At 40.2% G+C, this 11,598-nt stretch overlaps 1 pseudogene; it reads right to left on the bottom strand.

Annotated features, from left to right (window-relative positions):
• Positions 1 to 4,516: 4,516 nt before the first annotated feature.
• Positions 4,517 to 5,515, bottom strand: LOC139950975 (uncharacterized; annotated as a pseudogene).
• Between the last annotated feature and the right edge of the window lie 6,083 nt (positions 5,516 to 11,598).

Here is an 11,598-nt window from a genome sequence, read left to right as displayed (position 1 = left end):
TCGGCATTGACGGAAAAAAACTTTTTTTTTCTTTTTTTGAAACGTACAAACTCACGACTTGGTCCGTTTGCAATTGGGTTTACTCTACGGCTAATTTGCAAGCACATACAGCAACATAAGGCCAGTTGTGTATTGCTTAGGTCTACATTACACGAACGTTTTACTACTCAAGTCAAGCTTTTTTTCAACAAACTGAGAATTTTAATTTGAAGACACCTTTTCTGGGGTACGTTACACCAAACCATAAGTTAATGGCTAAATTCTGTTGTTTTGAAGCATTTTCTAATGCCTTTCAAAATTCAACAAATAATTGTAAGCAAAAAAACCTTACTTGGTAATTAGCAATGGAGAGATGTTTATAGTATAAACAAAATTGTGAGTAACGACTCTCTCAGAAGAAAACTAGTTTTTGAGAAGAAGTACTTTCTCGAATTGTTGAGGTCTCAAATTCAAGGCATCTGAAAGCACACAACTTGTGCGACAAGGGGTGTCTTCCCATTATTCTCTTGCAACTTCGACGGTCAATTGAGCTCAAATTAATGTTCACGGGTTTGTTAATTTAAGAATATGTTGAGAAACACCAAGTGGAAAGATTCACTAGTGCTTGAAAGTGTCCTAATGTGTCCTGCCTTTGCCCTTAAAAGGTTTTTTTAAACTGATTTTCAATTGTATCCCTTGATTCTCAGAAACGCCCAAATGCTTTTTGGAAAACAACAATGTTCAATGGAGCAAAAAACAAATCAAATGAACACATTGCGAACAAAATGTATTTACTATTTTACAACTTTTGGATGAGATTGAAGTCATTTTGATTGTTTAACACGTAAGGCAGGATTCCGCCTTGGGCCGGTGTTTTTAATGGCAATCTGTTAAATCACCCTCACTCAGCCCATGTTAGTTTTTCAAACAGGGGAAAGAATCTTCGGCAGCACTGATTCCACTGAGACGCCGGCAACCCATCCGGGCGCCTAGTCCTGGAGAACTGCGCGCGGCCTTTGAATTGCGAGTGGCAGGATATTTTGTCCTTTGGAGATAGTTTCCTCTTTTTACAGAGAGCGGTGACCATGGTCGTTTCTTAATTCTTAATTCGTTAACTGCGGCCCCTACCAGCCAGGGGAAGGCAAGACGGGCCAGGTCATTTCGTTTGTTTGCAGTTTTTCGGAAGCAAAAAGAAAATAGCATTGTTGGTCGCCAGTCAAATAAGACGAGTTGTGTTCCTCCGGTAACGTGGCCTACAATCCCGGCCAAAATGCTTGGGTCACCCATTCCTACGTTATATAAAATCATTCCCTGTCCACTTCCCACTGACAATAAACATTGTCTCCCCGTCCCCACCCCTCTCAATGTTGAATGTAACGCAGGAGACCGGCAGCCGGAACCATCAATGAAAGGGGGCAGGAGGCCCCAAAGAGATATGGCCGGGATTGTAGTCTGGGTATCAACACCGCACACTGTACGTTTGTAGGAAATAATATAAGCAGAAGAGGGCGCTTTTTAATTCCCATCCCCTTGTTTCCAAGAGAATGGTGTTTGCCAGAACACCACCGTTCGGATCTGTACACACCTCACATTGTATATTTTTGATAAATTTATACATAGAGGGCGTTTGTTAAATATATTCCTAATTAGGATGTCCTTAGGGAAAATAACACAACACCACAGCGCCCTCTACGTATATTTTCTTACAGTTTGCCGTCTACAATTGCTGACTGTGTTACTGTCTTTATCCAGATCCAGAGACTCCATTGGATACAATGGTATCATTCGATAAATGCAGTGACCAAATTTACCTGGGTTTGTTTTAATTTGTCTAAGGTAACCTAAGGTAAGTTTGACCGCATATCTGTATGTAAAATGAGTGTAGGTCAAGGGTGAAAATACACGCAGGTTTGGAGGCCGGTCTCTGGTGTTATTCACGAGCCTCGAAGTGTGACGTCAGATGTTCAGGCTACTGTGGGTGCGTGCGTTCGATTAGCTTCCCCGGGTCGACCCCGGTGAGCTCATCCGGCTGGCGTATTTTTTTCCAGGACGAACGTGGGCAGATAATAACCCCAACGTTCGTCCTGGAAAAGTCGCCTATTTTATATTATTTTTTTCCCAGGACGAACGTGTGGAGATTCTTACCCACGTTCCACCTGGAAGAAAATACGCATCATCAAGTGACCCTTCTCGTGGTGACGTCAGTGCACTTCGGGTCAGCCCCAAGTGTCCCACTTTTCCAGGACGAACGTGAGGTAATTATCTACCCACGTTCGTCGTCCTGGAAAAATAAAATAAAAAATACGCCACTTGGTGTACAGGGAGAGGTGACCGGGGTTTATTTGTTCAAGGTTTAGGCCCAATGAGCATGCCCGTAGGTCAGTCATTCCATGTGCTTTTGAATGAGGCTTTTGGACCGATTCGCTCGACCCCACCGGTCTCACTAGCATCACTGGGAAGGGCTGATGAGCTTGTACAACTTATATCATTCATGAGGGTCACTACTGGTCTATAAAAAGAGAGCAAGTTGAATTCGAGATTATTAGACTATAATAACATTATGCTGAACTTTACTTAATTGTGCGGGGCAAACGGTTGTTTATACCATTGTGCCATTTAAAAAAACGTGCTCTGAACTATTTGACATAGCAACTTGAGTCTGATGGTTTCAAACTTAAGGGTTCGGATATTTTTTGTAGAATGACACAAACACAATGTTCACTGTTTTTCATTAAACTTGCACTGGTTGAAGATATAACGTTAAGTTTCCCTTAAATTATTACTTGCAGAGGTGCTGTAGCTTTTTACAAAAAGAGTAAAACAGTGTCAGGAAAAAAAATGTATTAACCAATAATTGTAGTTTAATATCCATTCAATGCTTAAAACACAAAAACCAAAACAATCAACTGATACGGCGTCAATGTTCATTCCTTCAATGTTTTTAAAACATTCAAGTGACATCTGACTATTTCTAAAACTATGACATAGATCTTAACTTCTGGTACAATGGATACTAGTGTATTTAGATTAGTTTATTTATTTAAATATATGTATCAATTATTATGTTATGTGTTCTAATGTTAATTCACACATCAATAATGTGTTTTTGACGGCCTGTAACGTTAATGTTTAAAGGCAGTGGACACTATTGGTAATTACTCAAAATAATTATCAGCATAAAACCTCAATTGGTAACGAGTAATGGGGAGAGGTCGATAGTATAAAACATTGTGAGAAACGGCTTCCTCTGAAGTGACGTAGTTGTCGAGAAAGAAGCAGTTTTCCACGAATTAGATTTCGAGACCTCAAGTCTAGAATTTGAGGTCTCGAAATCAAGCATGTGAAAGTACACAACCTCGAGTGAAAAGGTTTTTTTTTTTTTTTTTTTTTTTTATTATCTCGCAACTTCGACACCCGGTTGAGCTCAAATTTTCACAGGTTTGTTATTTTATGCAGATAATAATGTGGAGATTCACCAAGTAAGAAGACTAGTCTTTGAAATTTACCAATAGTGTCCACTGTCTTTAATTTTACTGTCAGCGACACTTTTCTGTAGTAAGGGGGATCAAGATGAAATGCAATATTGTGTAACTAGCTCGTATTCCGAAAGATTAAGTTACGATCAAAATGATGGTGTGTTTTGTTAGTACACCTTTTTATAGCAAGATTGGTTTGGTCAAAACGAATACCGAAACATTTCATCTGCATTATAAAAAAACAAGTGCTCTCTCATGTAAAAACAAACAAACGCAACACTACGAGGACGAGTTATATACTTCACTATATCGAGACGTGTTCGGGAAAATACGGCACAATACAAATATCTTCCGGTAACTTGACAACGCTGTATCCTTTTGATCACAAGTTATCATTAGTTTAAATTCATAAGTATTCACAAATGTATCAACAGAAGACAACTGTAACCGGTTTTTATGTAAAAAATGTCTATGTTGTTGCTTCAACAGGGTGCAGCTGTAGTCACCAATTTAATATTTCGAAAACCAAAATAACTTATGTTCATCATGAATTTTGTTTTTTTGGCTGTCTCGGTCTGTATCAAGGAAGGTGAATTGCTTTGCTTTTCTTTACTACTTACTAAACTATCCAGTTTTTTGTGTTTTATTTTTAATAATTTCAATTTTGTACTTCTTTTTCGGGAACATAAATGATTAAAAGTTGTCATCAAGTACTTATTAAAGCACCCTTGGAAATTGACATTGAACATAACCAATTTTCCCAAAAGTGTTATAACTATAAAAAGAAAAGAAAAAAAGAAGGGTAAACTGATATTTAGAGCACTGTTATTAAACGTAAAAAAAGTTTTCGTCACAATCACGCTTTGCAAAATCACGCTTTAAAACATAACATCTTTTATCAAATTAATTGACCTATATGCATTAAAACATCATCTAAACAAACTGTCCCATTTTAACACAATTAACTAGTGATTATTATATTTTGGAACACTATTCAATCGTCCTTTTTATAAAGCGTTGTTTAAAACATTCAAACGTTTCCGTGTGTTTTTATGTTTGATTTAGATTTCGTACAGCAGGAATCCAGTAAAAGACGCGTAACGTTTACCGTCACTATATACTCTACCGTGTACAGCTAAGTTAACTTGATCTCCATAGAGCAGGGGAATCACTGCACTGCTGCTCACAAGATGAAAACCTGGAGCGGCACTTACACCCCCTGTAACAATGATGTTACCGCGGTTCTTCCTAAGCTGGACATATAGGTAATGCTCACTATTTGATTTCCGGACTGAGAACATCAATACGTATACCCCAGGCACATTACACGTAAACGTGCCGTTATTCAATTTGAAATCAGTCCCTTCCTCTGAAAACAATAACTCGTCAAAGGGCAGAGGATCATAGGGGGATGGAGGGTTGAAGTAGGTATTCCTCACTGCAGTGAAGGCGGACCGTCGCGTACTACATTCACCTGCTTCACCAGTCTGTCCAGCTGGTCCAGGTTCACCTCTCTCTCCCTTCAGACCATTCATCCCAGACAGACCTCGAAGTCCCTTTCTGCCCTGTTGACCGACTCCTTGCTCTCCCTTCATACCATGATCCCCTTTAGCGCCTGGCGCACCAACCAGTCCATCTGACCCGATGTCTCCTTTACCCCCGGGCTAACCTGCTTCGCCGGTTTGTCCAGCTGGTCCAGGTTCACCTCTCTCCCCATTCAGACCATTCATCCCAGGCAGACCTAGAGGTCCTTGTTTCCCTGGTTGACCGACTCCTTGATCTCCCTTAAGTCCAGTATCCCCTTTAGCGCCTGGCTCACCAACTAGTCCATCTGACCCCTTGTCTCCTTTAGCCCCGGGTTGACCTACCTCACCAGGGGACCCTACAAGCCCTTGACCATGGTTCCCATTTGACCCGGGAATTCCCGGTATACCGGCTGGGCCCTGGCAACAGGAGTTACACGTCGTCTCCGGATCAGGTGAAACTGCTGTTTTAGCCACCATGAACGGAACTCGCAAAATACCAAGAAGAAGGGTCACTGTTGCTATGGTAATCTTCATCTGTAATTTAATAGGATACATAAAACAAACGATAAAAATCATGCAGCCACAGGGAGCGCTGCTCTAGCGGTGACCACCAGTTTTTTGTCAGCTCCAATTTATTCACGTTATCCATGTGTTTGTGGAAGTTCTTTATCGCTACTTTCCACATTAACCACGTTTTAGTCAATTTGTGTTTCGCTGGAATGAGCATGTGGTAGTTAAATTATGTACCTGGCCGTAGTGATCATAAGGGAACGAGCAAGTGGTAGTTAAATTATGTACCTGGCCGAATTGATCGTAAGTGTTATGTTGTGTTGAGCTAAATAATCGCTCCACACAACAAAGTGGCTACCGCTACACACTTGAGTATCTACTTAATTTACGGCAGGTGCAACACAGTGATTGTTTGAGGTAAAACGAACACCCTATACATTGAGCTCCTGTCCGTATCACTTCGCTCATTTTGAAATCCAAGAAAGATTCCTCAACTTGTCTACATTGTGAGGATTTCTCCTCGTGTAAAAAGATACGATATCTACGAATAGTCTAACTACTGCATAGCGCGCAGCAGCGTATTGCATGGTACCTCGACGTTTGAAATAATAACTGCACTTGGCATCACAGTATTCTCCTTCGAACCCAATTAGTGTATACCGATTTCCCAATACGCTGCCACTACTTAATTTCATCAAAAGTGGTCGTCCGGAACACGTCAAATAATTTCGACATAGGTTCAAAGCATAATCCTGACGTTTTAGTCAGCGTATGCCGACGTATGACAATTTCTCTTAAACGTTGGCATCCGCTGAACTTTCGATGGACTTTTCAATTTTGAGCGTATACAAAACCTATTCATAACGAGTTGGACGTATGCAGACCGTATTAGTAACTTACTTAGAACGTTTCAATAACGAATGCTTAGCCTGTTAACAGCGTTCACAGCTTATGTCCTACGGTAATCTAACTACTGCATAACGCGTGGCAGCGTATTGCCGGCGATCACATGCAGTTGCCTTCAAAGAGGGTGCCTCTCGACGATTGAAATAATAACTGCACTTGACATTGTAGTATCCTCCCGCGAACCCAATTTGTATTCGATTCACATAAACGCTGCCAATACGCCATTATACGGTAGCTGTAAGTTATAATCACGTTCATTAAGTTCTGTGGTCGTCCGGAGCACGTCAAATACGTTCAAAGCACGTTACTACTATTGAATGTTAAAGGAACACGTTGCCTTGGATCGGTCGAGTTGGTCTTTGAAAAGCGTTTGTAACCGTTTTTTATAAAATGCATATGGGTAGAAAGATGTTGTAAAAGTAGAATACAATGATCCACACAAACATGCCTCGAAATTGCGTGGTTTTCCTTTAACCTTGTCGTTTAACACGTCGGCCATTTATGGGGGTCAGAATTTTGACTCCCATAAATGGCCGACCATGTTAGTTCGCACAGTAGAAGGAAAACCACGCAATTTCGAGGCAAACTTGTGTGGATCATTGTATTCTACTTTTAAAACATCTTTCCAACCATATGCATTTTATAAAAAACGGTTACAAACGCTTTTGTTTTGACCAACTCGTCCGATCCAAGGCAACGTGTTCCTTTAAGGCCCTGCCACACCTAGACGTTTTAGCAAGCGTATGCCGACGTATACAAAATTGGGGCGAATACGCTGGCGTACGTCGAATAACTAATGGGTAAGTTTTGTATAAGTTATGAGCACGCTGAAACACGTAGTAAGTAAGGCGAGGTCGTCGAGAAATTGTGTGCATGCACAACAAAATCTAAGTGTGCCAGCGTGTGGTTCAAAAGTTCCGCATAAGTTGTAGGTGCGTTATACGATTGATGACACACGTTCACACACGTTACTTGTAAGGTTTTCAGAAGTCGACATACGTCGATATAATGTCTAGAGAACCAAAAACGTATTTCTTATAACCTATATGAGTAATGTGCTTTGAACTTACGTCGAACGTATTTGACGTGTTCCGGATGACCACATAACTTACTAAACTTGTTTCTAAACTTACAGCTACCATGTAATGGTGTATTGGCAGAGTTATGTGAATCGGTATATACAATTTGGGTTCGCATGAGGATTAATACGATGTCAAGTGCAGTTATTATTTCAATCGTCGAGAGGCACCCTCTTTATAGGCTACTGTATGTGATCGTCGGCAATACGCTGCCCCCGCGCTCTATGCAGTAGTTGGACCGTCGTAGAACATAAGTTGTGAACGCCGTCAACACACTAAGCATTCGTTATGGAAACGCTCTGTGTAAGTTACTTCTACGGTATGCATCCGTCCACCTCCTTATGAATATGCTTCGTATACGCTCAAAATTGAAAAATCCATCGATAGTTCAGCGTATGCCAACGTTTTAGAGAAATTTGCAAACGTCGGCATACGCTGACTAAAACGTCAAGGTGTGACAGGGCCTTTATGAGCCACACGCCTTACATCGACGTGTATATCAGCGTGTTTCATCGTGCTCTCACTTATACAAAGTTATCCATAACTTATTTGACGTAGACCAGCGTAGTCGCCAATATTGTCATACGTCGCTATAAGCTGGCTTAAACGTCAAGGTGTGACGGGGCCTTTACCCATAATTATTCGACGTACGCCAGCGTACTCGCTAAAATTTTCATACGTTGACATACGCTGGCTAAAACGTCAAGTGACAGCACCTTAAGACAGTGTGCCACCATGTTTTGGCTTACAAAATATGCTGTCATAGTATTAAACTGTGTTATTATTGTCGTAACAATAATGGAGGATGGTAACAATTTGTCCCCAAACAAGAGGAATCGATTATCATGGTAAAATAAAACAATTAATGTTGCATGCTCCGCCGTGACGGGGTCCAGGTTTTGTATAAACTTTTGGGGGAAACAGGCAAACTCGGCTTCACCTCGGTTGCCCCTTCTCCACGTCGGCTGTAGAAAACACCGATCACCATAATAATTGTGAAAGTGTTGCATTATGTTCAATCTTGTTTTGTTTTACCCACAACATAAAAGAAAATAACAAAGTGGTCATGTCACACAATGCCATTTCATCAGTACTTGTTGTTAATTTTGTTGACAGCTTTTGGATGAAGAGTACACACACATTAAAACGAGCAGAATATCAAGCACATTCAACTGAAACTGTCTAGGTAAACTTTTATTGCCCACTATTTGAACAAGACAATGTACAGAATACCAGCGGAACTTGCTGCTCCAAAACGGAAACCACTTGCAAGTATTGTGATAAAAGCCCCAACGACACAACGCAATATATCGTGGTTTCAAAAGGAAATGCAACGGCATTACAGTCTGTACCACCAAACAGTACCACAGTACACTAATGTTGGCAGAGAGCAAGTGACCCAAACACCACATGAGAACTTCAGCTGAATACGCTGTTAAAAATAATCCGTCAAAATTACGGTGCTTTGTATACCTGGCAGCCAGGGTGCTAGGTATTAAAAGTGCAGTAAATTTCAAAGTGGAGTTTAGCAAACTCAAGGCACAATTTACAAAACTGCTACTGTGAAATTTACTGCATTTTACCTGGCACCAGCTGCCAGGTAAAGCACCGTAAATGTTACTGCTTTATTGGGTAGAGTGGTGCCCCTTCTTGGACCAAAACTGCAATCTTCTTGAAATAATAGGCTACCCTAAAATACACTGCATGCATCTAGAAGCCAAAGTCCGGGTCCGACAGTATAACGAGAAACACTTACCTTGATGTTGTGTTATTGTAGTGCAAGCTTTCTCAGTTTCTCTCTTCCGATAAGATGCAAAGTTGTTATGAGCACTGTTGCTGGTGCAGCGCGTTTAAATACTGCTGTATTTTCATTGAAGTGCTCATCAGTCTACTTTGATGTTTGATTGACATTCGATGAGCAGCCAATCATAGATACGTGTTAAAGTCACTGATTGAATGCAGTGACTTACTATACCATTGGCTTGGACGAGGCTGTATGTTACAATTGTGGATCAATACCGTGTTAAAGTCACTGATTTATGACAGTGACTTACTCTATCATTGGTTTGAATGATACTGTATGTTGAATGAATAACAATGGTGTAAAACTCTACACTACATTGTGTATGTGGTAAAGTCACTGATTGAAGCAGTGACTTACTCTATCATTGGTTTGGATGAGGCTGTATGTTACAATTGTGCGTCAATACCGTGTTAAAGTCACTGATTTATGACAGTGACTTACTCTATCATTGGTTTGAATGATACTGTATGTTGAATGGATACCAATGGTGTAAAACTCTACACTACATTGTGTATGTGGTAAAGTCACTGATTGAAAGCAGTGACTTACTCTATCACTGGTTTGGATGAGGCTGATGTTACCAATGGAGATCAATTTGTACACGCTTTAATGGTATGGTGTTTTTACATGTATATCCACCCTACTGGGTTGCACTGTGTGATTGCTTCCTGAAGTTCCTGGCCAGTTTCCTTCTATTTCCGCTCAATTGATGTATTTCCCTGATGATTGTGAGTTAAAGTGCAAGTTTATTGTCAAAGAAAGAACTGCGTACGCAATATATATACTGTTCAGATGGATCTCTTTCGTTCTTCCACTCTTTTGAAGTATATGTTTACTAACACTAACTCAGTGTGTTTTTTGCCGAAATCGAAATGCAATGACAATGTATTTATAGTAGAGTGCGCCACCAACAGAGCAACATTAAAGGCACTGGACACCATAGGTAATTACTCAACAGAATTGCTAGCATAAAGACTTACTTGGTAATGAGCAATGGAGAGATGTTAATAGTACAAAACATTGTTAGAAACGGCTCTCTCTGAAGAAACCTAGTTTTTGAGAATGAAGTATTTTCTCGAGTTGTTAAGGTCTCAAACTGAAGGCATCTGAAAGCACACAACTTGTGCGACGGGGGTGATTTTCCCATTATTCTCTCGCAATTTCGTCGACCAATTGAGCTCAAATTAATGTTCACGGGTTTGTTAATTTAAGAATATGTTGAATACACCAAGTGGAAAGACTCACTAGTGGTTGAAAGTTATCTATTAATGTGTCCTGCCTTTGCCCTTAAAGGGTATTTTTTAAACTGATTGTCAATGGTATTCTTTGCTTTCTCAGAGTCTACTACCACCGAAACGCACAAATGCTTTTGGGAAACAAGAATATTCAATGGAGCAAAAACAATCAATACAAACAACAAAAATCAAAAACAATCAAATGAACTTTTGGATGAGATTGAAGTAATTTTGATTGTTTTAAAAAAACACTTATGGCAGGATTCCGCCTTGGGCCGGTGTTTCATGGAAATCTGTGAGAAACGACTCCCTCTGAAGAGACGTAGTTTTCGAGAAAGAAGTAATTTTCCACGAATTTGATTTCGAGACCTCAGAATTAGATTTTGAAGTCTCGAAATCAAGCATCTGAAAGCACACAACTTCGTGTGACAAGGGTGTTTTTCTGTCATTAGTATCTCGCAACTTCGTCGACCAATTGAGCTCTAATTTTCACAGGTTTGTTGTTTTATGCATAGTTGAGATACAGCAAGAGTGAACACTGGTCTTTGACAATATTACAAAAGGTGTTTACACACATTTGCCCCCAGCTACATTCAGAGTACAGACAAGTTGCAAATGCATATTATGAGAGATTTATACAAACTTTGATTAGGATTTATTTAACACAAGTTTGAACTTACAAGTCCATTCCAATTGTTTTGGGCCTATTCATGTAAACCGAAAATGGCTTTGCTATATTAGTAAGAATAAATTGTGCTAAGTCATAGTCTTGAACATTTGTTTTAAACCGGCGGGGTTGTGGTCGTAGATGAAGGACCCGGCCTGCGCCTTCGGCTTAGTCTTTTGTTTACGGCCAAATTAACGCGGGGTCCAGTGGGAACGGGGCCTAAGATACTGTTGATTTTAGACAAACGCTTAAGACCTCGTACCACTCCCCTTTTCCATTGTTTTACTTATTGTTATGAACAAACAAATATCTGTAAACGCAGGAGAAGATTGTTGAATAAATAAATAGCATTGAAGAAGTCGAGGGCCCAGTAATTTAATAAATACTCCATGCATGTCAATGAGAGGCCTACAATT

Source organism: Asterias amurensis, chromosome 18, assembly GCF_032118995.1.
Source record: "Asterias amurensis chromosome 18, ASM3211899v1".
Classification (NCBI taxonomy): domain Eukaryota; kingdom Metazoa; phylum Echinodermata; class Asteroidea; order Forcipulatida; family Asteriidae; genus Asterias; species Asterias amurensis.
This window is presented reverse-complemented; position numbering and strand designations above follow the sequence as displayed.